At 64.5% G+C, this 1,390-nt stretch overlaps 1 protein-coding gene across 3 annotated transcripts in view; it reads right to left on the bottom strand.

Moving 5' to 3' along the window:
• The window catches only part of PEAR1 (platelet endothelial aggregation receptor 1), a 20,433-nt gene that overhangs the window by 13,289 nt on the left and 5,754 nt on the right, over nucleotides 1–1,390 (bottom strand). The gene's annotated exons all lie outside the window — the stretch shown is intronic.

The raw sequence follows: 1,390 nt of genomic DNA, 5'->3' as shown, positions 1-1,390 counted from the left end.
CCACCACAACCTCCACATCCCCCCATTCCCCTCCCAAACAGACTTGGCTCCTTCTGCCATCCCCAAACTATCCCTTCTATCCCTGCCCTGCTCAGGCCACCTTCCCAGGTCCAGGGCCCACTGTGTGGGCTCCCAGGTGACCTCCCTTGGCTGGTCCCTGGCAGGATCCTCTCCATCCAGTCTTCACACTGCCCTCTGCCTGGGCCCCCAGCTGTCCTCAGCATCCCCCTCTCCTGGACCTGTGTCCCCAGAGCATGAGACTGAGGGGGGGGTACATACCCCACAGCAGGAAGGACCTGAGGCAGGGCAAGGGACCGCCCCCCCCAGACAGGCCTTCCCATCAGCCCTTCCCCCAGTCACTGCCTCCCAAACCAAAGTCTAGAGGAAATGGTTCACCTGGAGCTTCAGGAGGTGTGCAGGGAAGTGTGAGGTGGGCTCGACGCCCCCCCCCCAGTCCCAGGGTTGACCTTGATAACCGGGGATGGGGGCTGGAGGGGTGGGGAGATTCTCGGGCTCCTGGAGTGCACAGGGGTCCCAGCCAGTCAGGAGCAGGGCTGGAAGTGGGGTTGGTGAGACCAGTGGGTGGTCTGCAGGGAGGGGAGAGGTAGGAGGGGATCCCTGCTGGGAGGGGATGTGTTTGGCCTGACCGACCTCAGCCCCTGAGGAGGGGGGATCCCAGGCTGGACCAGGAGCCCAGACCCCCAGCCTGGCCCCCCAGCTTGTCTCCATCTGAGACTTTGTCCCTGAGGGTCTGGGGAATCCGAGGCCCTGGCCCCATCCTTCCCCAACACCCCCAGGCCCACCAGCACCAGGGCCCACGTGCCCACACACATCCCTCCAGAGTTCTAAATCGGACAGCTCTGGCGCTCATCCCACACTCACAGAGGGAGCCCCAAAACCCCTCACTGTAGGCTCCTGCCTGACATCTTCCCTCCTAAGAACGCTCAGGTGGCCCAGGCATCATTTACTGTGTGGAGAAAGGTAGGGAGCCTCGAGATTTCCCCGGGTCCCATGTAAGGCTGCCCTCAGCCCCCTGTGGGAGGGAGGACTGTTGGGCAGGTGAGGGCACTGGCAGGAGTGAGCCCCCTGCCCCTGCCGGCCACACAGCCAGACCACCGGCCTGGCCGAGGCTCCCAGTGGTTCCCATCAATCCGGCCCAGGCGGGGAATCCCAGGGGCTTTGCTTGTCTTTGTAACGGCCTCAGTTATGCAGAGGAGGAGCGTGGAGGGGGTGGACAGGAGAAGGGGAGGGGGGGCAGCCACAGAACAGAGCAGAGGCGTGGGAACGGGGTGTGTTTGCAGCGCGGAATGACTGGGGCTTCTCTCTCCCCCACCTCTAGATGCAAGGCAGCTGGGCCCCTGGCCAGGCCCCGAGCCCCCAGGCTGGAGCA

This window comes from Ursus maritimus, unplaced genomic scaffold (genome assembly GCF_017311325.1).
Source record: "Ursus maritimus isolate PB19 unplaced genomic scaffold, ASM1731132v1 scaffold_2, whole genome shotgun sequence".
In the NCBI taxonomy this organism is placed as follows: Eukaryota; Metazoa; Chordata; class Mammalia; order Carnivora; family Ursidae; genus Ursus; species Ursus maritimus.
The sequence above is the reverse complement of the archived record's forward strand: the minus strand, read 5'-3'. Positions and strand labels throughout refer to the sequence as shown.